The sequence below is a fragment of the Mirounga angustirostris genome, unplaced genomic scaffold (assembly GCF_029215605.1).
Source record: "Mirounga angustirostris isolate CCGP_5_RB_7025 unplaced genomic scaffold, mMirAng1.0.hap1 SCAF_3, whole genome shotgun sequence".
Taxonomy (NCBI): domain Eukaryota; kingdom Metazoa; phylum Chordata; class Mammalia; order Carnivora; family Phocidae; genus Mirounga; species Mirounga angustirostris.
Genome location: NW_026991711.1, coordinates 2793179 through 2817931, shown reverse-complemented (window position 1 = coordinate 2817931; position 24753 = coordinate 2793179). Strand labels below are relative to the sequence as shown.

Here is a 24753-nt window from a genome sequence, read left to right as displayed (position 1 = left end):
CTTCATCCTCAAAACATAAAAACTTGAAGCCAGAGAGAAAAAGTTCAAGCGTAAGCAGAATTTGGGGAGAGAACAGCTCTCGCAGGCCTTGCTGTCCCGACAGGGCGCTCTCTGTGCGGCCCTCACGGCAGGGGACGAGGCCTTGCCCGGCCCACAGGCTGGGGCAGCGGGGAGCTGGGCCCGGACGCCAGGCCTGTGGGCCTCTGGCCCGCGGGAGGCATCGTGGGGAGCGAGGTGCGCGTCTTCTGCGCTGAGACCCCACCATCTTCACACACGCTGACAGGAAGCAGCTGTGACCCCAGGAAGTGAGCTGTGGATGTGTCGGGGGGCCACAGGCAAGACGGACGAAGGGACATCTCTGCCTTTGGACAGTTGTCTCCATTTTGTTGGGTTGGAGAAATATCTGCAAAGAAAATAATTTAAATTTCACTTAACCTTAGGTCGAGGTGTCACTAAATTATTTCCAGAACAAATGGAAAGAACTCATAAACAAAGAACAGTTTGTTCAGATAATTCTGAGACCGACGTATAATTTCACAAAGCAGGAAAACTCAAGAGATTTTGGTTTGGCAAAGCGACATAGAAAATGCACAGTAGAATCTGAGCATAGGATTTCTTTCTTGGAAGAGCAGAAAGACCCCCCTGCCGTGTCCTAGCAGGGCATTGGCCGTCCTCACTGTCGGCTACAGCTGCATCATCAGGATGGACAGGACACACAGACCAACCTGTTTCCTCCTCAGGCCCAGGTGTGGAAGGCCAGTGGGTGGAAGGTTCGAGCTGGGAATTCCAGGGAGGAAAACCACCTCCTTCCCTTTCTTCCTTACTTGGTCATTGTCCTAACTGTAACAACTGTGCAAGTTACAATGTAGCACCAAATTCGGCTGAGATCCTCTCCTTCCTATCTAAAAAACCACCTTCGCTTCCTGCTTATTCCTACCAGGTTACAAGCCCCCCTCCCCCCAATCCACCAAGACAATCTTAGCTCAGACAGGATTTCCTTCATCTTAGTCACCAGCTTTTATGGTCCAGCCTCCCCTTCCCGTTGCAAAACAAGGAGTATTAACAGCAGAGTCTGAAATGATTTGTCAGTCTTAGGCCAGTACGTGTAGACATCAGTTTCTGTGCGTGCTGACCAACATCAAGACGCCAGAGGTTGGAAAAATAAACGTTCCTCGTTGGTTCACTTGCTACAGTGAGTCTTCAGCTACCAGCCTTGGCTGTCCTAACCTTGCAAAAGGGCAAACATTCATTTTCATTGCATTTCTAAAAAGCTGTAAAGTTTAAACAAAAAAGACAATTGTAGCAAACATCATTCATGTTTAAAATGAAGGCTCGTAAATGCTGACATTTCCTGCTGGTAATGGGTCTGGTTCCCACCATCATGTAAAACACGCCCTCAAGGCATGACATAAAGCATTTCCTGGGGCTTTGAAGAAGAATGCAGGCCTCGTATTCTCCCAGATGATTCCAGGGCAGTTATAGTTATAGGAACGATGCCTGTAGTTGTCGGATCCACTCTTGATTAAAATGGAACCTCACCCGAGTCACTGACTGGGCCCTGGCTGCCTGCACAGGGCACAACGTGGGCACAGAACAAGCAACTGAGCCCTTGTTCTGAGTGCCCGTGCTGGCTCCCCGTCTCTCCCAGCACTGGCGGTAGTAGTAGTACCAGCAGTGGTAACAGTAGTAGTGGCAGTAGTACCAGTGGCAGTAACAGTAGTGATAGTAGTACTAGTAGCAGGAGTACTCGTGATGGTAACAGTAGTAGTGGCAGTAGTACTCGTGGTGGTATTAGTACCAGCGGTGGTAACAGTAGTAGTGGCAGTAGTACTCGTGGTGGTATTAGTACCAGTGGTGGTAGCGGTAGTAGTGGTAGTAGTACCAGTGGCAGTAACAGTAGTGATAGTAGTACTAGTAGCAGGAGTACTATAGTAGTAACAGTACTAGTAGCAGGAGTACTCATGATGGTAACAGTAGTAGTGGCAGTAGTACTCGTGGTGGTATTAGTACCAGTGGTGGTAGCGGTAGTAGTGGTAGTAGTACCAGTGGCAGTAACAGTAGTGATAGTAGTACTAGTAGCAGGAGTACTATAGTAGTAACAGTACTAGTAGCAGGAGTACTCATGATGGTAACAGTAGTAGTGGCAGTAGTACTCGTGGTGGTATTAGTACCAGTGGTGGTAGCGGTAGTAGTGGTAGTAGTACCAGTGGCAGTAACAGTAGTGATAGTAGTACTAGTAGCAGGAGTACTATAGTAGTAACAGTAGTAGTGGTAGTAGTGCTAGTGGCAGCAGGAGTACCAGTGGTAGTGGTAATAGTATCAGTGGCAGCAGTACCAGTGGCAGTAACACTAGTAGTCGTGGCAGGAGTACTAGTGGTGGTAGTAATACCAGTGGTAGTACTACTAGCGGTAGCAGCAAACCGTTCTACTTTTCCATTGAATTGTTCTTGCCAGGAGATGAGAGACAAATAATTTCCTCTCCCCGTTCACATCAATGGAGTCCCATCCAGGGAAAGAAAGAGTAAAATTTATCTTTATGGATTCTAATTTACTTTTTCATCCCTGTTCCACAATTTCTCCACCAAGACCCTATGCTCTTCTAGATCTAAAACTTTGCTCAGAGCGGGTCTAACATCAGTTATCTGCAGGCACGATTTGCCTCTGGTTTCCCGTGAAAGCCTGGCAGAGCGTTATGTTACGTACAGCCTCCATACTCTGAGTGAGCTGCTCTGGGCTGGGGCCAGACCTCGAAGTTTCCACCTCTGGATTAAGCAGCAGTTGTTAGCCTGGGCTGGGGAATGTTCCAGAATGCTAGAACCCATCCCCTGGGACACTGGGATTTACACAAGGCCCTAAGAAGACTCTAAAGGAATTTCAGAGCCCATGCAGAGACTGACTTTGCCCTTTAAGACCAAGAGGATTTGCTCTGCTCACCAGAGGTTCAGGTCCTCCCCTCCTGGCTGTCCACCGGCTGAAGGAGCCCCCATCCTGGGGATGTCCCAGCCAGCGTGAGGCACAGCCCTGGTCCCCCACCTAATGAGTGCAATTCACGCTTCACCTGAGCTATAATTTGGGGGTGATTTCTTCACTCTCCAACCGAAGTGATTCGTTATCTGCTTCTCACCTGATTGGAATTCAGTGTACCAGAAATGACTCACTTGACTACAGAGGGGGAGGATGTAAGATTAGTCAGGCTCACTCCTGATTTTTCTTAAATCCAGAAATTCCTTACCTAAGATGTAAAAGAAGATAAGAACAGTATTGCCTCCTGTCTAGAAGTTCTAGAACAAGGAATGCGTGGACAATGCTGATACTTCAAGTAACTGGAGAGTTTGGTTCTCCTGGAGCAAAATCTAACCTGGGAGCCATCTGCTTCTGTTTGTAGAAAAACAGGAAAGCAAAACCAGAGCAGTGTCTTAAAGGAAAATACATTTATTTAAAAGAAGCTTTACGTATATTCCATTCGTATTTAAAAGTGCCTCTTTCTCTTTGCAGTACCGTTAGCAAAATCTTTCTTCTTCTGGTTCTTGAGTTAAGGACAAAAGAATGTTTATTCAGGGAACATTTCTGCCTTTGTGGTGGTTTTTCTTCCTCGTTGGGTTTAATTAACTAAAGCCCGTAAGAATAAACATGGGGGAAAAAAGGCAGACTTCATGAGGTTTTTCTTAATTGCTCACATTAAAAAAATTATTTTTGATTTTTATTCTAAGCATTTCATATGTTAAAAATTAGGTAAATTTCCCGAAATAAAAAATAAGATCTTGACACCCAATTCCCACATCACCCATGTTACAAACATAGTGTTTGCAAACTAACCATTTGAGAACCATCTTATTCGTGTCACCTCGGCTCTCTCGTGTGTATAGTACAAACCTGCGTGGGTTCTTTCGTACTCTTCACTGTTTTAACTGTGGTAAAATACACAGAACATACCATTTACTGTCTCCACCATTTTCAAGAGGACAGTCGGGGGCATTCAGCGCTTTCCGGTGCCGTGCAGCCATCCCCACCATCCACTTCCAGAACCTTCTCTTCCCCAACCGAGGCTGTGTCCCCATTCACCAGTAACTCCCCATCTCCCTCCCCAGCCCCCGGGGAGCTCTGTGTCAGGAGCCTCCTGGGAATGGCATCACACAACCTTTATCCTGCGTCCGGCTCATCTCACTGAGCATGTAATGTCCTCACGGTCCGTCCATGGCATCGCCTGAGTCAGAGCGTCCTTCCTACGTGAGGCTCAGGAATACTCCCAGTACAATTTAACTTACTCTTTTAAAGCTGGCTTTCGTTGTCCTGGTTGATAGGTTCCAGTGGTTGATGTCGGGGTCAGAGGAAGTGACTCAGAGCTAGAAACAAAGGGGCGAGTGGGCCAGCTGGCCTCGGGGCTCCGACACCCCCATCTCCCAGACGTGGCCTTCCCACGTGGCCTGCCTGACTCCCTGGCAGCCCCTCTCCTCCAGATGTGTCTCTGGCTCTGACAGAACGGGTTTCAGGGCCGTCCTGGCCTGGGTTTCCTTTGCGACAAGCATGGATGTGCAGGTCCCATGCTCATGCAGGAGGCCTGGCCTGGACCGCAGCTGAGGGCGTCACAGACCCCGTGTGGCTACGGCATGGGGTTCCTCCGGGGCTGCACGGGGTTCCTCAGGAAGGAAGCAGAGCCTGTCGAGACAAGGGACAAAGGCCAGCCAAGAGCTGGGAGGGGGGCCCAGGAAGAGCTGCTGAGGCCTCCGCAGGGCAACGGGCAGGCCATCACACGCCACCTAGACTGAGGTCTTGCCTGTGGGTTCCCCAGACGGTCGGTGCTGTGCTCTCTCTCCGCGCAGGGCTGGGTCCGGACAAGGTGGGTGCGGGAGACCCCGGGAGAAGGGGAGACGGTGAGCCTAAATCACTCTTCCCCATGTCCGCCTTGGGTCACTGTGCTGGACTGCGGGCTCCCCGACGGCTCGGAACGCGCATCCTCCCCAGCACAGGACCCGCACAGACGTGCTTGAGGACTGTATTAAATAAATGTGGCACTTGAGCTTTCTGTAGGAAGGCTGAAGATACGTAAGATTTCTAAACAAAGGAGGCTGGCGACGTGATCACAGGGCTCCCCGGCCACCCAGGGAAGGTCAGCCGAGTGGGGGGATGAGACCCAGAGACAGAGGCAAAGAAAGGTGGCGTTTCTGTCCCTTTCCCAGCGTTTCCGTCTGTCACACTGAGCCCGAGCTCCCCTGTTCTGCACCGCTGCCTCCGTCATAGAGTGGGTGTCGACCCTGTGACACTTGTGACCAGGCCACTGGGGTCCATGGTGGGAGTGGGGCCATGTGCCTGAGAGTTCAAGGGCCTCTAGCCACATCACTAGGTAAGCCCTGAAGACAGAAGGGTTTGAGGATTGCTGGCTGCTCTGGACTTCCCAATCCTGGACCCTCTGGTTGAGGAGCTGTCAGCAGGCCGTGACCTGATGCCCCAGAGGAGGAGAGGGTCCCACTGGCAGCCACCTGCCCAGAGATGGCACCAGACACTGGGATGACGGTGCCTGGCAATCATTTCGAGGTGTGCTTTTTCCTTTTTAAGTGTAGCAAGGCTGAGGATGTACCTTTAGCTAATCCTCCCTCCCCTGCCACAGTGAGGCGTGGGGTGAAGATGAGGGCATGTCAGAGGGGCCCGGGGCCAGCCAAGGGTCCCTGTCACCGCCGCGGAAGGCGGGCAAAGACAGCTCCCAGGGGTCTCTCCGCCAGCCGCCACAGAGCTGGTGAGGGGAGGGCACATGGAGGCGCACTTTGGAAATCCCGAAGGAAAGAGGGCTTCGTCTTCCTCCCCGAAACTGGGCGTGGTCCCGTGAGGACAGGGCCCAGGCCATGGGCATGCCGACCCTCCCTGGCCCAGGGCAGGGTTGAGCAAGGCGGCCGGGCTCTGACCCAAGGACAGACAGGCGGAAGAAAGTGGGTGAGACAGGAGTCCTGGTCAGAAGGGACACTAAGTGTTTGGGGAACTTTTTGTTCAGAATCATGGCACAAATCATTAGGTTCCGTGCCAAAGTCACATCCCTCAGAAACAGGCGGCTGAGGTCAACTGACAGGGAGTTCCTCTCCCGTTGGCTTCCCTGGATTCAATCACTGTATAAAAAGCTACTGGGCTGGACAGACGTTGGCTTTATCTGCAGAGTCAAGCTAATGAAAAATATGCTTCCACTGCAAAACCGAGGGCCAGCCTGCTTCATGGCATGGAGTTTCTTTTTCTTGAGCTTCAGACCCCAAGGGAGGTCAGGCATGTGGCCAATGAGTGCCCTGTGGGCTGAGGTGAACTTGCTCTTCAGGGCAGAAGAGCTTGGCCAGTGGCCTCCTTTGTGCTTCCAGAAACTTGGCTTCATGGTCCACCAAGGGTAGGAATGCAGAACGTGGACCAGTGACCAAACCGTATGGTCCAATGGAATGGTCAGGGGCCATCATTCAAAGGCTCCCACTTATGAGCCAAAGTCACGAGTCCCTCCCTCCTGGGCCCATGACAGTGTGGTAGCGGAGGGGAAGGGGACTTGCCCACGAGGTCACTTTCTCCTGTAAATGCTGATTCCAAACAAGGAGTCCAGCAGAAGGTGACTCCTCACCGGGTGCACCAGAGAGGACATGGGACCCAGCTCCTCAAACCTGGCTGGATCCGAAGAGCCAGGCCAGAGTACTGCGTGCAGACTCTGAATTGGACCCAGCAGATTCGGACCCAGCAGGTCTAACCCACTCCCAGCTGTCCCCGGACCAGGGGTCCTGGAAGATGTCTCTAGAGCCTTGTGATTCTGCCTTCCCTTTGAGTAGTGGCTTCCTGACAACCACTAGGATGATAACTGGGGCATGCTTGGCCCCAATATGTCATGTCCAACTTCTGAAATGTCTAAGAAACACACGACACTCGCTTGTGCCAGCAAGTTTGGAAAATCATGAATTGGAGAAAAATCCCTTTCATCTGCTATTCTCTGGAAGGGTTAAGGAATTTCTCTCTTTGCAGAGCATTTTATCTTTTGACCTGTGGGCCCAAAGCCTCTGCCGTCATGCCCTGCCTGAGAGCAAGTCTGACCCTGAGCCTTGCAAACAGCCTGTGGGAGGGGAGGGCAGGAAAGGGGTATCATGGCCCGTTTCGTGAAAACACACCCATCTCCAGAAAAGCAGGTCTTCTGAGTCCCACCAGCCTTGGCCCATCATTTGAAAGTTTAACCAAAGTTGTACATAGTGATCAGAAACCAACTCATTCCAGAAGAGCTGTTTAGAGACTGTTGTTGGAAACAGAAAACAACACTCCTGCTTCATGGAGAGTTTACGTGAAGCCTCCTTCCTTTTGAGATGAAGCTGAAAGCACAGCCCACCCCACCCCAGCCCAGCCCCGTTATCTTTCTAGATTGTCAAAGGCAGTTCTGCTTCTCATGGGGTGATACTTGATTTTCCCCAGCGATGGTCAGTCATGCATTGGACTGTCTCTAGTTAAAGCATCTTTTAAACGGAGTCCTCCGGAAAATTCCATGGAAGACAACCACGTATTAGAGAGAAAAACAAAGATTAAGTAGGCAGACATCTCGTGTAAACGTCTACAGGGGAAATCATTTTGGAAGATTAGGGAGTCGAGGTAGAGAACACTTGCTTGGGATGATGACCAAGGCAGGCACGTGACGCTTCCTCCCACAGGCATCACTGTCCAGGCGCACCTGTCTTTCCTCTCCTTCAGACCCCTTGCTCCTGTCGGCTGCCCTCTCTCCTGCAAGGCACAGAGCTCGTCCTTTGGTGTGTATGTGGTGGGGGAAGAAGAACATTCTGAAGGCATCTGTCCCAAAACTTCATCTTAGATCATTTGCTTTGAACTCAGATTGCACCTGCCCCTCACCTGAGGTGAGGACTGTGACCTCAGAGTCCGGCTCACGTGCTGCAGGTGGGGCTCCATCAGTCATGAACCATGACCTTGGGCAAGATCTTTGGCTTCTAGAGCCCTTTGTTTCCTTCTCTGTGAGATGAGTTCATAATTCTCCCTGGGCTGGTTGCTAAAAGAACCAAACTCAATAGCTCAGGTAGAGCGCCGGGCATGTGCCGCACGGGACAGGCATGCCTGCGGGTGCTGTGCGTCCTCTGCACGCAGTCACCACTTGAACTTGAGCGTGTCCCCTCCTTGCTCCTCTCCCTGGTGACAGCCCGCCCTGCCGGGCCCCCCACCCCTGAGTCATGGAGCCCTGCCTGGAAATTCCAGAAGGTTTTCAGTGTGCAGGTGACACCTTCTGTCACGAGTCCCTCCCTCCTGGTCCCATGACAGTGTGGTAGCGGAGGGGAAGGTAGCCTCCTTCCGCATGCTGCAGGCCACAGACTGCTGGTGGCTGTCGGTCATTGGGGTCTTCACTGAGCCCACTGCCTCCTCAGTGATCCTTATCGCGCTGGGTCGACCCTGGTGGGCTACAGGCAGCTCCTGGTTCCTCCTGTCCTCCTGTTTGTCAGCCTGTTAATGGCAACATGAGAATAATACTGTCTTAGCTCGAGTGGTGAGTTTTTGCTCAAAAATCCATGAAACGCACAGTCGCAGATGGCAGCTCCTAAGCCACCAGGAAAACTCGACCAGTGTGTGACCAGAGACTCTCAACCACGGAGAGCTACTGAGCTTGGATTCAGGGTGAATCCTTGCACGGTGTATACCACCCCTGCCTGCCCCCAGAAGTCTGCAGCTGCGTGCACGTCACGCCTTGTAGTGTCTTAACACAGACACCCCTGTCCTGTTCCCCCTACACACATCCACCCCTACCCCACATGCACTGCTCTCCCAGCCTTGGTTGCCCTCATTCCAGAGGACCCCATTTCGGCCACGTCTGTGGCTTGCCATCAGGAGGGCTCCCGGCCATCCACGCTGTGGCTCCCAGCTGTGCTTGGGTCAGCTCATGTCCCTCCACCGGCTGGCTTGCTGCCCTGCTCAGAGCCGCACCCACCCCGGGGCTCAGCACGTATCGAAGACAGACTTCTCCCCACATCGCTGACCATGGTGAATTCCAGCCAGAAACAACTCTGCTACATCACGCTGCCACCCAGCCACCCGTCCCCGTCCCCGCACGCCCACGTCCAGCTCAAGGTCAATCTGAGCCTGCCTTTTACATCCGATGCTTGTCATTAAAAGACGAGGAACTGAGACTGCTCCAGAGTGGCCCCCTGAAACAGCCCCAGGTGATTTTTAAGCGTGTGTCTTTTCACACTGAAGAGCTGGTGATGGGGTGTCGGATGGAGAAGAGGGAGTCCAGCTCGAAGTGGCTGGCTCGGGCTGCTCGTGGATTTGCGTCCTTGCTGTCTGTGGGTGTCACCCAAATGCTGAAATCCTCCCAGCAGAGACGTGGCTCCTGCTGGGACCCACGCCCGGCTAATTTTGTTTTCAAAGTTAGTTGAGGCACTTGTTTCAAGTGAAGTTTTAGTGCTTGGCTATCATCTTTTTTAAATCACTCTTTAAAACAAAATTGTGACCAGAAACAGCTTTTCTTGGTCACGTACACAACATGATTAACTTCCCAGAGACTTAGTGAAGTCTAAATAGATTTTTATAATATTTTCCTGAAATTTATGTGTGGGACAGTCAGTATTTTAAATGATTACTAGGTAATAATAGAACTATAAAGGATAAATCGTGTACTGTAAACCCCCTTAATCTATACTATTAATTATGATTTTGTCTTCAAGTAAACCCTAGGCCAGAAGGAGTCTTTAGTTAATATGAAGAGTCTTAAGGGGTGCCTGGTGGCTCAGTCGGTTAAGCGTCTGACCCTTGATCTCAGCCCAGGTCTTGATTTCAGGCTCGTGAGTTTGAGCCCCGGGTTAAAAAGGAAAAAAAATATATATATATATAAATATATATGTGTGTGTATATATATATATACGTATATATATATATATATATATACACACACACACATATACACACAGACACACACATACATACATGAATAGTCTTTAAAAGTCAATCAGGAAGATGCTTAATCTGCTTATGAAAACAGATCTCCTAAGGCACTTCTGACATGCCCATTTATCTGAGCTGAAGGCAGACACTTCACTGACTGAGCCACCCAGGTGCCCCAAAATTATGCGCATTTTTCACCCCAATTTGACATTGAAGAAGAGCCAAAGTAGGCCTATCAAGTTTGCTAAAGCAAATGTGGCAGAAGCAAAGGTCTGCCTGTGAAGCATTTTATCATCTTTCTCTGTGACGTTCCGGTCTTTCCTGGACATAGAACACTGGCCTTTCTGAAGAAACAGAAGGTGTGGACATGTTGAGCTCCATGTGCTGACACCGTGTTTAAATCGATGATCGATGATCATTCCTTATGAAGGATGATACAGAAGGACATTCGTCTGTGGAGGGTTTATCCTAGCTGGAAAAGCTCAGGGGCAGGTGGGAGCTTAGGGATCAGCTCGCCCAAACTTCTCTTACAGATGAGGAGCCTGCAGCCTGGGCAGGTGCAGACGCCCTCTTAACAGCCACACCACCAGCTCCTGGTGGAGTTGAGAACCCGAGCCCCGGTCCAGTGTCAGCCTTGATAAACGAATGCTGTCATCTAATTTCAGTAATTAAGTCATTTTACATGTTGATCATTTTTTGAGTGAATTACATGATTCACTGTTTCTAAAGGCTTATTTTGAAAATGGTGAACGGAACATCCTACGGAGCCAGAACCCATTGATCTTCACAAAATTACATCATGGAACCAAGTTCATACTGTAGCAAAAGTGAATTCCTCTGGTTTAGCGCAATGTGTTTAAAGCCCGTAACCAGGCAAGGAGATAGGTAACGTGCTAACCTGAACAAAATGCAGGAGTGAATTAAATGGAGAAGCTTAGACCTTTAAACAAGTCACTCATTACTTTAATCCCTGGGGTATCAGATTTTTTTAAATGCTAACGTTTTAAAAGATACACCGAATTTAGAATAATGGAAGACCCCACCCCGTTTAATCTTTGATGGCCCTGTACACATCTAAGAACAATGCCCCCAACTGACATCACCTTGAGTCAACCTGAGCTTTGATTTGTTGAAGCTGGAAAGCCTAGATTCCTGATAGCACCTCATTTCAGGAATCCAGAAAGCCGGGATGTGACTCATGACATGCCGAGGCCTTCTCAGAAGCCCTAGGCCATAGTGAGGACGCAGGGACAGGACAGCTTTGGGATGGGTGGTGCCAAGAGGGTAGATCAGCCAGCGGGAGGCGTCACGGTGGTATTAGGAAGGTGGGGTGTTCAAAATGGTCCTTCATCCGATAGAAAAGCCTGCCCTCTCGGCCTTGTGCTGATATGTGACATTTGTCATAGTTCTTTGTCCTGTTCCAAGGAGAGTGTCATGCATACTATCTCACTTAATCCTGATAGCAGCCTTGTCCATAGATGGGACAGGTGCAGTCACCCCTCTTGACGGCCAAAGAAGAGGGGGCATGGAGGAATTCGGCAACACGCCAGTATCACTAGGTTACATAGAGCTGGTGTTAGAATCCTTCTGTTTCTTGAAAGGTCTGTCCCAAGCAATTTATTCCAAGTTCATGGAGCTCCGTGGACATTCCTGCTTGGCATTCTCAGTCACCCCAGGAGAGAAGTGGGGGACACTCTAGCAGCCGTGACATTGGCAGGAAAAGAGAGCAGCGCTTAGGGACTTCCCCAAGTACACCCAGCAAAGGGCACAGTCCCACAGTTGAGAACAGGAGTCTGTAAGAATACTCTGCTCTGAAGCCCCCCGGTCATCTCTTTCAGGGGCCAAACCAAATGTGACAGAGTCAATCAGTGTATTGCTTTCAGTTGCCAAACCCACATTGTGTTGTATTCTGTTTTCCTGCGAACATGAATGACTCTTTTTAAAATCCGGGAGCACAGTCATAATTTCTGATGGAATGGGATGGGTGGTAAGTTTTGCCATTGAAGACCTCAAGGCTTTCCATGGTCCCTTTAAGTGAGAATGGAACTGGACTGTGTTTTGCAAGTCACTCTTACAGCTGCATGACTTCATCTCAAGCAAGCTAAATAAAGGAATTTTCAGTATTATAACGGTCACTAAGCAGACAACTGACGTGTCAGCATTTAGAAGGGCTAAGGTTTCAGGGCGAGCATGGAAAGATACTGCTGTAACACAATGTTTTACTTGGGTGGTTTCACTGTGTAGGTGGGTGGCGAGTTGGAAGGAAGCTGGGAGGTGTTGGGGGGAGTGGGTAGGCAGGACCATGCCAGAACCTTCCCAGCCAGAAAGCCAGCCCGATTGGGGCAAATCCCCTGAAATCTATTGAGACTCCTTATCTGCTTGTTCACAGTTTATCTAAGCAACCCCGAAAATTGGCGAAAACCTCCTCAGGCCAGTATTTCTGGGATTCTCTTATGGTTCAAAGCAAAGTTCCATTTGTTTGTTTGTCCAGGTTCCCGTCCTCGGCCATCCACCTTCCTCCCAAAGTGCCCCTCGGGGGCGTGTGGTGCTCTGCCCTACTGTAGGTTGCCTCCCCGGCTGTACCATATAGGGACCATACAGGGAGAGGGCTTGGCCCTGCTCCTCTGAATTAAAGGCCTCCTGTTAGATGCTTCTGCTGAGACCAATTAGTTCCCCAAAGAGCAATTAAGGAGAGTTTTCTCCCAGCAACTGGCAGCCGGGGTTGGCTGTCTTGACCTATTTTGGCTGACTGATTCCTCTCTGCATACTTCAGTAATCAGGCTATTAGGGTGTTTGGAGTCTTCGCTGCCTACATTCCTCTATGGTGTGTCTCACGTCTTCTCAACTTCTGCATAAAATAGCTCCTCGTCAAATGCTATTTAAGTAACCCCTGGGCACTCAGCTTCTCTTGGGGTCAGTAATATATTCTTCTTTCCACAAAGCTTTTTACAAAAGGAAACGTACTGATGCTCTTTTCTCCTAGAAAGACCCCAAACTCTTAAACCATCCTCCAAAGATCAGCTTGAACATTTTACACTGGACCTAAAATATACCAATAAAACCAGATGGTAGTTCCAGATTACCATTAAAGGCAGAGTAGAAGTTGCTGGTATGGGGCAGTATCTACCCCGGATCTCCATGATGTGTTTTCTGCAGCAACCTTCCATCGTACTCATCTAGAGATTTCCATGCCGTTGTAAAGAGGGAGAAGCCATGATTTTCCCTACTTGTCAGCAGTGGTCAGGCACACACAGAACCGGGGCCGTGAGGCAGTCCGCCTGGGCTCAGCTGCCTTGACCCACGAAACTCACGGCTGGCCCTCTTTCATCAGACCCTGACTGCCACGCTGACGAGACAGATGGGCCCGCTGACCCCCGATGGCTCTCAGAGTCAAACCACTCCCAACCACGGAGCCAAGTTTCCGACCAGGGGCAGTGGGAGGGTTGAGGCAATAGTCCAAAAACAGGTGCAAAACAACCAACAGAAGTTAGTATCTTATATTTGTTCTCAAAATGTTTGTATGTCCTCTTTACTAATGAGGTCAAGCACGATTTGTGTATATTTATTGGCCATTTGGATATTCTCTCCTGTAATCTGCTGGTTTGAGTCTCATGCCCATTTTTCTCTTGGGTGTCCATGTTCACAATAACTTGGGATCTCTTCATCTAGTCTCTTTTTTTGAAGATTTTATTTGAGGGTGAGAGAGCACAAGCATGGGGAGCAGCAGAGGGAGAGGGAGCCCGATGCGGGGCTCGATCCCAGGACCCTGGGATCATGACCTGAGCTGAAGGCAGACGCTTAACCGACTGAGCCACCCAGGCGCCCCTCTTCATCTATCCTCAGTGCAAGCCCCTGTTAGGCTACATGTGTTACAAATACTTTGTTCTGCTTGGTGGCTCAAGTTTTCTCTCAATGATGTCCTTTGAGCTGATGTCTTAAATGTTAATGTAGTCCAACTTAAGAATTTTTCTTATGGTGAGTACTTTCCCAAACTCATTCATTAATTCTAAAAGTTAACTATAGATTCTTTTGTATTTTCTATAAATGCAGTCATTGGATCTTCAAAAGATGGCTTTACATTTTCCTTTTTAGTCCTCATACCTTCTATCTCTTCTTTTTTTGCCTTATCATACTGCGTGGGATACTTTAGCCATATGAAACCAGGAAGTGCTTATCAATACCTTTTCCTGCATATCACATACACTCCACCAGTAGGCTTCAAAATGGATTTAGAACAGAAGCTATTTTCAGAACCCAAGCTCACCTTTCAATTGTATGATCCCCAAAATAGCTTTCTGGACCCTCTTCAATAGAAGGTGCCGTTGGAAACCCTAATCCAAGCCCTCCTCATCTTTAGTTCAGTTTAGAACAGAGAGTCAAACACAGAATCAGCCAGGAACTAGGGCAACAGCACAAACCAGTGCTCTTCTGTTGCTGGACAGCAGACGCCCCAGCTCCGTCTACACAGCGCTTCTCATTTCTCAGAGGGCACGTGCCCCCTCTTCCCTCCTCTGTCCTGACGCTGAATGTGGACTGTGGAATGTTGAACATCGGTGGTGTTCCTGAGAAGACAGGCGCTCGCAGGCGGAAGGCAGGGAAGGTGGGCTCCCAAAATACTATCCGGTCTTCTGATATGTCCACCTGCAGTGGGAGAATCCGGTTCCATGTTTCTACCGTTATTTTGCCATCCTTGAGAGCTACAGTTTGAGAGGCGGGCCGTGACTCCTCCTCCAGCATCACCGCGGTTCCTGTGTAACCGGCCTGGAGCCTGTTTCTCCCATCGGCAGTATTCTCTGATGTGTGCGGGGACGTCTGCTCTGAGCTCAGTCGGAGTTGTTCGCAACCCACCCGCAGGGATATTTCCGGAAGCCCAAATGCCAGCAGTAGCCATGTGAGTCATTTCACTGAGTCATATCACAGTGAGAAGGGGGTTGTGAGAGGTGTCACACCTGCCGGGTGCCCACAGGGGCTGGCGAGGCTTCTGCAAAGGGTGTGTTCCACCCACCGAGAGAGGCGTCGGGTGGAGGGAGATCATACCTGTGCCTGTGGTCCGTCCGTCACCCTGAGAAAATACTCCTCTGAGAGTCCCGCTCTGGACCAGCTGTGCCCTGGGAGAACACATCTGATTTAGGACCTCAGATGATCTCCGATGCTGTAACTTGGGGAGAGGTCTGTATGGCAGCCCTCGGGGTCATTCTGCCATGGCCCCATCTCTAGGCAGAAATGTCCTTCATGTCATTACAGTTGATAGCTACTTACATTTCGTGAATAAAATCCTCTCTGTACTTGGGAGACTTAAGGATTCTTCGCGCCGCCTTACAGCCCTGCCATCCTGGGACCTAATGTCCACCCCCCATCCAGCCTGCTTGAGGAGCCTAGGTCCTTCTGCTCTGCTCATGGTGACAGTCACAAGCTCCTTCATCCCTCTCCCTACAACAGGGGGTGCATTCTTGGACCTACACACTTGCCGGGTTCCCTCCCCTCACCCGCCTCTTGTCTGCCTCTCTTCATAGTGGACCATCTCTTCTCCAAACATCTAACTTCTCTTGGATGGCTTATGGCGGAGGTATCCCAGACCACACGTGCCCTCCGCTTGCCTGAGCGCAGGGAGGCTGGCTGCATCCTGCACCCAGTAGTGGTACTGCCTTGTCCCTGGGACATCTGCTCCCGTGGGACCATCAGCATATCCCTTCTCCCCTTCATACTCCCAAGGCAGGGGCTCAGCATCATGACCCTGAGACCCCGGGCGCCCCACTCCAGGATAGCCTTGCACATGCCTGGAAGAACTTCTCCCCAGCCCACAGTGCTCCTACCAACCCCAAGTGACCCCTTCTGCATGTGAATGTCACCCTCCTTGCAGCTGTGTCCACCAGCAGGACTCCCGTCTGCCCTTCGAGGCCTCACTGATACGGTACCTTGCCGAGTTCTCCCGCTGGGACACGGTCTCTCCCATGTCTGACTTCCTTTGCCAGTTTTCTGTACTTTGTCAAGGCCTTTCCATGGTCACGTCTGCTTGGCCGATTAGAAATAGTTACAAATAGGGGCACCTGGGTGGCTCAGATGGTTAAGAGTCTGCCTTCGGCTCAGGTCATGATCCCAGGGTCCTGGGGTCGAGCCCCGCATTGGGCTCCCTGCTCAGTGGGAGGCCTGCTTCTCCCTCTCTCACTCTCCCTGCCTGTGTTCCCTCTCTCGCCGTCTCTCTCTGTCAAATAAATAAAATCTTTAAAAAAAAAAAAAGGAAATAGTTACAAATAGTCCATAAGAGCGGATGTCGTGAGCCTCAGAGGCTGGGTGCTTTCCACACCTTCCCTCCAGGTACCTTCACAAGAACGAATAGCCCTATGACTCTAACCAGCTCTGAGGTAGGAATGAGCATTATCCTCCTTTTACAGATGAGGAAACTGAGACCCAGAGAGTTCAGTTAGCAGTGTGGCTGAGCCCCATGCCTCGCTGCTGTGGCACATCTGAGCTCCCAGTCCCAGTGGTAGCTTGTGGAGCGTGGGAACGTGGCGTAGGTACGTAGCCCCAGAGTGCCTAGTCCACCACCTGCACGTGGGGAAACGTAAGAAATACCAGTGGTGTGAACGCATAGTTTCTCATTTTGGAGCTGAGCGCCTTTAGCCATTAGGTTTGTCTGCAGAGTCAATCAAGAACCATCACTTCTGACTTTGACATTCCCAAAGGGTGACCTCGCTTTTGAAGGGCTTCTTTGTTAGTTTATGTGTTAGTTTGTTGTTTGCTTGTTTGTGTGGCAAGCACGAACAGCAGGCGTCACCTGCATTTAACCGTTAACGAGTATGACTGCCAGGTGCGCCTGTCTGAGTGTACTTGCATTGTGTCCAGATGATTCTTTAGACCACAAATAAGGCCACGCACAAGTGAGTAGATTCGCGGCTACTCGTTCACGTGGAGGGGGTCCACGCACACCTTCAGCCTGAGTGAAAGCCAGATTTTCATTTGCAAGCTGAGGAGCATTCCATTTCCTCTGTGCTCATCATGGTCACGGCACACACATCTGAAATGTTTACTAGCGAAACGAATGTGTTGTTTGCAGTGTAGATTTGTAATTTGGAAAATGTGGAAAATATCTCTGTGCATAATATTGTGACAAGAAGATCCCGAAGATCTCTTAAGAACAAATGTGCAGTCAACATATTATAAATGTTTTTGTTAATGAAGAGCTTTTAGTAGTATGGGGGGAATGTGTAATGTAAAGAAAAAATAAGGATGCAGAATTTTATATAAAATACCATCTCAATTAGGTAGAAAGAAGTACAAGAGAGAAGACCAGAGGGAGGATGGTACAGTGTTTTTGCCCAGCACTGGTCCCTTAGCCCTCCCCGGGCTGATCCAGCACCGTGCCGTCCTTGAGCCCAGTCCCCAGCTGAGACAGAAGGAAGCTAGCAGGCCTGGGACCCAGCTCCCAGGGACCTGGACCGTCCACCGCTCCATCCCTTGCCTTGCGCCCACTTATATTGTTCTTTGCAAAAGTAAGGGTGTTATTAACTCCTGTTAGCGATGCATGTCATTCCAATCTGACTTTACACCGTCACTCTGTTACTTCTAAAGTACCCTCTATCTAGAGCTGATACACATGAAAATAAAAATTAGAGAAGTCCACATCAGTGTGTATTCCGGAGTTTAAAAACAAAAACAAAACGAAACAAAACTTTTTCCTTTCTTTTTTGGTCCCTCAGCTATTCCAAATTACTTTCTCCACTGTTCTGGCGCATTGGTATAAAGAATTAAAATTTGACCATTTCCTCTTTTCCTGGAAAATATTCTAATGACGCTCTTTGATGACATGTCTGATTGTATGTCTCAAGCATAACTGATCTTTTATGAACACGCAGGGGATTTTAATGGTGTTGCACTTGTTGAGTATAATGACCCTATTCATGAAAACAGATGAATTCAGAAAAAACTGGGGAGTGAATATCAAAATGAAGCTGAACAGTAGGTTTTTATAGGATCCTTAAAATAAAATGCGTTTTGGAGGGCTGCAGAGGAAGCCGGGCTGGTCACAGGCCTCCCGCGTATGGACCCAGGGCCTTATTTCTGATCCTACCACTAGCCGGCCAGATGGGCCTCATTTTATCTACAAAGAACTATTTCGAGGGGAAAGAGTTAAATATACACTCGATCCCTTTACTGGGAAAATGGGTCCCTTGTCATGTGTGTGGGGCTTTGCTGGGGGAATACGGGAGGCGGGGCCTGGGGGTCACCAGCTCTGTCACCTGCAAACAGCTGACCCGTGAGCTTCCTTCCCGAGGATGTTTGAACATTTCATACACAGGGTCTCGACCCCAAACACCGCCTTCCTGAAACTCGGAATCTCGGCACGCAAAGCTCTGGACGCCTCACATGAGGGCAGTTTATCTTCTCCCCCTGAGCAGTCACTGGGAAGGTCTCCACATCAGGCCATGGGCTGGCTTCTCAGAAGGTCACTTCCCAGGGGGTGGTATGTGCCTTCCCGGGACGTTCACCCAGGGCTCCTGCCCTGGTTACAGCACACGCTCCCAGGGGTGCTGAGTACTGGCAGGGGTCAGCAGTGACTTTTCTGGGGGCAAAGGGCAAGCAAGGGGGACCTGGGCCAGACCTGTATGTGTCTCTCTATGACATACGTTGGGTGCTTGCAGTCTGCTGTACGTATAGGACTATGATATGTGCTCACGACACATGCGTGCTCAAGTTCCCAATGGGGTGATAACGCAGCCTCAGAGCTTCTGATTCCGTAGATCCAGATATGACATGAACACTGTGAGGCTAATAATTGCAAATCCCAGGTCTGGTGCAGAAGGCACTGCTCTGTGATTTGGAATCATAAAAATAACATTTAAAACAGGGTGTCCCAACCAAAAAGAGCCGGTGAGGGCCCACAGCTGATGGACGGCAGAGCCAAGCATACCGGATGGGCCCAGACAGTGGTCCGGCTGCATCTGACCTGGCCGGGAGCCGGCCACCGGCCCCACGCCAAGAGGAGAGCAGGCAGGAGCGCCAGGGCAAGCAGCAGAAGGGAAGTGGATCGAGGTCGGGAGGGAAACCCATTCACAGCAGGTCAGAGAGGTTCCCCTTGGAATTCTCGAAGCATGAGAGGCAAGCTCTGGTGCTTTTGAAGGCATAAGCATTGACATGCTGCACTGAGCCTCACCCTACGGGTCCTAAAGCTCCCACTCCACGTGGCTGACCCCTGTGGACCACTGGTGTGTGTTCATGAGAATTTGAAATGCTCGTGTTCCCGAAAGTTCCAGAAAGTTCCTGTGCTTTGCTGTGTGTTCCCATGTCCCCAAGACATTTTTCAGGACAGCTCAGGATAAAGCAAACACTTCATCTCTTAAAAATAAAGCTTTGGTACTCACAAAGATTAAACGTGGCCCACACGACAAAAACACTTGGAAAGTCAACAGCATGATACCAACAACTTTGAAGTAACAATTCTTGCTGCTTTGCTGTTTCATGAGGCCAGCACCATGGTTTTACAATATTCCAGAACCACAAGCAAAAAAATTTCCAAATGGGCCATCTACCACTCTAAGGGCTGTGTTGTTTTTTCTTTTTAATTTAAATTCAGTTAGCCAACATATAGTACATCATTAGTCTCAGATGTAGTCTAAGGGCTGTCTCTTGCTCAATTATATTCTAAGCCGATTTTTAAGTTAGGTCTTTTCATGAATGCTTATTGAATCAACTTTATACACGTTTTATAGTCTATAAACCCCTTGCTAGTTGATTCTAACAATTAGAGAAAAAGAATCTTCTGTAATTTAAGGGAGGAAAGAATATTCAGACAGTGAAGGCCGGACACATAGTCCACAGGAAGAGCTCAAGCTGAAACACTTAGGAAGGCACCAATGGGCACCTGTTACCATGAGCTCGTAAGGAGGGTGGAGAGCAGTGTTGGGGGGAAGGGGGAGTGTGCACTTGAGAGAGACGACGGGATAAATCACTAGGAACGCAGCTGCCGAGACAAGACGCTCATGTTCTAAGACCAGGGAAGAGGCATGAAGAGGTGGTGTGGGTTGGTAAAAGGCTTCCCTGGGGAGGGGGCTGCCTGGCCTCCCAGGGGATGAAAGCAACAGGCCTCTGCTGAGAAGCTCAGGCTGAGCCCCAGGGGGTTGGCTTATCTGAACCATGAGGGGTAAAGTGCAGGGTAGCCAAGGAAATCCACGCACTAGCCAGCGTGGAAAGGAGCGATCCGCTTTCCTGCCTGCTCGCCTGACTGTCATAAGAGGAAGAAAGCCTTGTGTTTGCCGTCCCCTGAAGTCAAGAGCTAAGAAAACATCTGGTGGCCTCCCCATCCTTCCCCAGGTCTGGCCCAGCCTGCAAAGAGCTCCAGGCTGCTGTGTTCTAGCTGGGAGGTCACGCTGTGCATTGAGTAAGAAGTTAGGTTTTTTTGTTTAGGGCTTTGTTTTGTTTTTTTAAATATCTGCAGGACAATTTTTAGAAGCGTGCGTGCCCCATAAAAGGAAGAAAGTGGTGTTTGGCCTCTAAGCAGTGACTTGTGGTGGGCAGGGACAAGCCTTGCCAACACTGTAGCCAGCCGGCCACACTGTGGAGGTGACACGGCTGCTTCTCACCGACCTTTTTTTTTGCCTATGATCTTGCGAGAGCATCTGTAGGGCGCAAAGAAAGTTCAGTGACTGGTGTTTAAGTGGGTCAGAGAGCTGGGATTTTTTTCTTCTACTTTTCTGCAGAGAATCATTGTTTCCAGAAAAGAGGACCAAATTCAGTCATTGAAAGAGGATGCGGGAGAGGCAGCCTGTTACCCTGCTGACAGGCACGGCAAGGGTTCCCAGAGTAGGAGGGACTCTAAATGCGTTCAAGTGCTCCAGGGAGTTCCACGTTGGTATTTAATTGTGGGCAGTTATCTAAGGTCTCGGTAGCGCCCGCTGTCCTCATGAGACGTGCAGGTGGAACCGGGGTTCTCCTGCATCCGAAGCCTGACTGACTCAGCTACTCCAGACCCTGCATGAGGGGATGCTGCCAACCCTCTGTCTCCAGCAGCACCACATCCTCTTCATCTGTAAGCCTAAGACTTTAAAACAAAAAACGCAGTCCAGAGCTGGTCTTCAGTAAAAAGAGGCTGGGATACGCTAGAGTTAATCAGCTTGTCAGTCCTTTCCAGTTCCAGAAGTTTGAGGTTTGAGCTTGGCGCCATAACACGTGGTCCGTAGCCTGGGCGGAAGGACATCACTGAGGCACATGGGTGGGCTGCCCCGCATTACCCAAAGTAGGGCTGGTCTGTGGCATTTCAAAGCGTTCCAGAAATGGAACACCGACATATGGTGAGGCTGTGTAAGATCTCTTTGCTTTTGTGGGAAGTCTACTGACTCGGTCCAGAACACTGGTGCTCTTGACGCAACTCGGAAGAGGGTCCACCCGGTGGTCGATGGTGCCGTAAGCACGGCTCGAGTCCTTGAGGGTGGCTGAAAAGGGGACACAGAGCATAAATGGCCTCCATGGTTTAAAGTCCGAGAACCTCTGGTCCGAGGCCAGTGCCACAGCAAGCCTGCCTAAAGATGAGACAAAACACAGCCGCAGATCAACCCACTGTCCTCCTGTAAGGCGCCCCCCGAATCTAGCCAATCTACCCTTTCCGAAGACTTGTCATTCTAAAGACGTAAAAGAAAGAACAGAGATAAGGAGGAGGGACAAGACACGGGGTAGCAGTCATGTGGAAGGAAAATAGTGCCATGATTCTGCCGATGGAAGTCCAGGTCTGCGCCCCTCCGCTCAGCCCTAATTTTGACATAATGTCCGAGTTCCACGGGCAGCAGCTTCTGAAGGGTGGTCCTGCGAGCCCAGGCACCCACAAGCCCAGCCCCGCGAGCCCGTTCTGGGAGAAAGCAGAGCACGCTGGTAATTCATGAGGCTATTTTGAAGTACAAAGAGTTGTCAACAGACAGAGAATATTTAAAAGTGTCTTGGGGTCCCGCTGCCCTTGACTGTTCAGGGGTGTCAAGGCAAGCCCCAGCCTCTGCTGCTCCAGGCCCGCAGGTGTGCATGCAGCCCCCCATCATCTTCGGGCCTGCCTCTTGCTGTCTGCTGGGTGACCTCAGGGGCAGCCCTGGCTGGGACTTCAAAGGGCCGCATCCCTTCCTGAATCTGGGAGACGTTTATGGGTGGCTACCAGGGAGAGGAGTATTTTCTATTAAGGGCAAAGACTTCGGGAACTGGTGGGATGAAGGGCTGCCCTTCACCTCGAGGCCTGACTGTTGATGGTGTGTGAGGGAGCCCGAGCTCCGGGGAGCACCTTCCTCCCGAGGCCGGCGGGATGGGCGGAAGGCAGCTCTGAATCACAACAACGCTGGAAAAGAAGCACAGCTCTGCCTCACGTGTGTTTGTCGAGAGGGAAACTATGGCGGGCACGGCCTTGGAATCGGACCCCGACTTCATGATGCCCACGTCCCTGCGTCCTCCACTCCCGCCCGAGTATTTGCCGCTTCCTCCCACTTTTCCATCCGTAGTCAGGGCATGTGTCTGCTGAGGAGCCAGTCCCCGTGGAGGCAGGCACAGAACAGACGCCAGAGAGCATCGGGATAGATGGACAGCCCACACTGGCACGTAGAAAGGACCGGAAATGTGCTTTAAGTCGGGAAGGCAAGTTCATTCAAACAATGCAGATGAGCAATCGAAATTCAAGTTAAAAACACAATAATTCGGGGGGCACCTGGGTGGCTCAGTCGGTTAGGCATCTGCCTTCGGCTCAGGTCATGATCCCAGGGTCCTGGGATCGAGCCCCGCATTGGGCTCCCTGCTCAGCGGGAAGCCTGCTTCTCCCTCTCCCTCTCTCCCTGCTTGTGTTCATTCTCTTGCTTTGTCTCTCTCTGTCAAATAAATAAATAAAATCTTTTAAAAAAAAAACACAGTAATTCGGGTAAGAATTATTTCCCACTTGTTCCTGCTCCCTTGCATGTAATCTTATTATAGCCTGTGTTGGGTTATTAAGTATTTACTGTGGAGACTGATGAGCAAGGGGCCTGCCTGGTCACCTCTGGACCTCCGGTACTTGCGTCTGTAACAGGTGGCAGGCATGGAAAGACGTTTTTCTAGAAGACATGCTGGGGGGAGTGTCCGTCTGTTGATAAAAGCAACTCGGTAGTTCACCTTCAAAGCAGCAGACCCCGGTGTCAGAAGTGGGCTTAGTGGAACCGCGGCCTTCCCCAGACCCACGCAGACTGCTGTGTCGGGACGGACCACTTTCTTCTCTGGAGGTGGTTGTACTTTATCGGTCTGTCCTGGCTCCCAGGACCGTCCCACTGCCACAGTCCTGACACTTCCTGGCCTTTGTTTTACTGTAGCACAGACTCTGTTTTGAAAGGACAGGAGCATAATAAAAGCGGATATGGAAGAAGGGCCAGATGACATCACTGAAAGTGTTTGAGGAAGTCCACTCTTTTGGATGTTTACAATCTCAGCATGTTCGTTGTTTGTAATACGATAAGAGCACTTTTGATACATTGGGGGAATTACAAGCCTTGTTGCTCAGACAGTATTCATGAATTTTTATCTTAGGCTCATAGTGACGGAAAGAGAATAGGAGGTCTTGGCTTGAGTCCCAAGTGACCTTGACTCATGGGTTGACCTTGGGTACAACATTCAGCATAGTTGAGATGCTTAAATTATGCTGATGCCAGCTATTCACTGAATTTAAGAAAAAGAAAAAGAATTCCATTATTAAAGATGAAGTGGCATACTAAATTTTCCCTCTCAAAATCTTAATCCAGAGAAATTGGTAGTACATGGAAGTGTCGCCCTTTCCAAGGTTAATTCCATAAGCTCTTTATAGATTTAGCCTTGTATGCATGCTTGTAGAATGCAAACCGTAAAACATTCAAGTGTCTCCATAAACAACAGTCTCCCTAAACAGTGAAAATGTTGACACTTGCTGTATCCCTGGATCTGAACCGTGAGTGAGGAGAGGCGGGCTTCTTTTCCTCTGGGTGAAACAAAAGAAAGGTCAAGAACATGAGCAGCAAACCCTTCCTGCCTCATGCCAGGCGCTGTGGCTCAGCTCATCCCGCGGGTTCAACTAGTTTCCTCTCGACAACAACCCCGACAGGTAGGGATGGTGGGATAGGGATGGTGGGATAGGGATGACTCCCAGGTGCACAATGCTGGGGCGCCAGCCCAGAGCCCAGGTCTGTCCCTCCAAACATGGCGCCATGGAGAGCAACTGCAGGTGCGACGCGGTATGGTTGCGCACGTGTGACCAGAGGCCAGGAAATGGGACCACGGCCCCCTGGAGGCCCGGGGAGACCCCATTCTCCTGCAGATGCTCCAGATGCAGGACAAAAGGCTGGATAAACTATCTTCATCCACCAGTACGAGTACGACAGAACCGGCTCCTCATCCTAAAAATGTGTGCAAGCTGATTCCGATGTTGCCTTCTCAGGGGAGATAAGCTCCAAAACTTGGTCTGAACCTAGTCCAGGGGAAATTATTATTTGGTAAGTCAGTATTACAATTACTGTGGTATGTGGTCCCTGCGTGTACAGCGCAGAACCCAAGAATGAGAAGCCCAATCGCATACTGAGGAGCCAAGAGAAGCGTGGGCTAGGAAAGTCACTGTTGCAATAGCCAAGTGGGTAGATATCCACGGGATCATCTGCACACAGATAACTGAGGGCTACCCCCCCCCATTCGGACTCTGAGACGGAGCTGCTCGCCCCAGAATGTGCTTCTGCTGTGACTTAGAGTAGACGTGATTCACAGACCTTCTCCCAGTGCAACGGGAAAACTGCTCACCTCAAGCAAGGGAATCCTAAATCACTGCTAAGAGGCAAAGGCGAGCTTAGATACCTTCTGAAAGTTGCCCGGCATGATTAAGTTGGCTGGGTACACACAGGAGAAAGAGCCAAGCAGAAATGCAGAAAT

General features: G+C 50.1%; 1 protein-coding gene across 3 annotated transcripts in view; it reads left to right on the top strand.

The window, feature by feature from the left end:
- Positions 1-24753, top strand: part of COL4A2 (collagen type IV alpha 2 chain) — a 166389-nt gene that overhangs the window by 10985 nt on the left and 130651 nt on the right. The window lies entirely within an intron of this gene.